Genomic DNA, 1,188 nt, shown 5'->3' with positions numbered 1-1,188 from the left:
ATGGATAGGTAAATGAGCGCCGAATCATGCTCTTGGCCCCCGACCAATAAGAATCAAGGATTGACGTAGCACAGTAGAATGGGTGGGTAAATGAGCGTCGAATCATGCTCTTCTTGGGACACGACCAATAAGAATCAAGGATTGACGTAGCAAAATAGAATGGATAGGTAAATGAGCGCTGAATCATGATCTTGGCCCCCGACCAATAAGAATCAAGGATTCACGTAGCACAATAGAAAGGGTGGGTAAATGAGCGTCGAATCATGCTCTTGGCCCCCGACCAATAAGAATCGAGGGATTGACGTAGCAAAATAGAATGAGTAGGTAAATGAGCGCCGAATCACTTTCAATATACATAATCTATTTTTTATATAAAAACCTATACGCTTACATGGATTAATTACCTTTGGGACAACCAATTTTAACCCGTGCAACGAACGGGCGCACATCTATTTACCATTGTATTCGGCGATTTTCCTTTCACGCTACATATAAGGTGATGATTACTCCCACGGATTGTGAGTGCCATTAAAAGATACCTAACTGCATAAGGTGATGATTACTCCATAAACCATAAACCATAAACAGATACCTAAATTGTAATTTACTTGGAGCTGTTGACCATTCAGGCTAATGAATCTGGGAAGCTTTACATAAATATAGTGCTCGATGTAATTAGTTTTTTTTACTTGATCTGTATAAGGGTTACACTCTCAATTTACCCATTGCAGAACAAAAAATATATGTGATGCAGGGAAAGACACCTGTTGGCAGTCACATGGGAGAGGATCAAAAGAGCAACGAAGAAATGCTAACATTTTTCGACATAAGTTAAAACGAAGACGAGGGAGAGGAGACTGATGACAAAACGCCACCGCTGGTTGAAGATAGTGATGGCGAAATTCCGATATTTATCGACCATAGCAATGGTAAAAACGAAGGTGATGAGAGTGATGACGATTTAACTATTTTATAATTTTTATGATAGCAACTTTTAATTTGTTACTGTTGCATTTTTTCCTTGGATTAGAAATCGATAGAAACATTAATTAGATTCACATTGAAAGCCTCAAATTAACTATATAATTTGAGTGGAAATTGCTAGCCTCACATTGAAAGCTCCTGGGCCACGACCAATAAGAATCAAGGATTGACGTAGCAAATTATAATGGATAGGTAAATGAGCGC

This window comes from Papaver somniferum, chromosome 2 (genome assembly GCF_003573695.1).
Source record: "Papaver somniferum cultivar HN1 chromosome 2, ASM357369v1, whole genome shotgun sequence".
Taxonomy (NCBI): domain Eukaryota; kingdom Viridiplantae; phylum Streptophyta; class Magnoliopsida; order Ranunculales; family Papaveraceae; genus Papaver; species Papaver somniferum.
The sequence above is the reverse complement of the archived record's forward strand: the minus strand, read 5'-3'. Positions refer to the sequence as shown.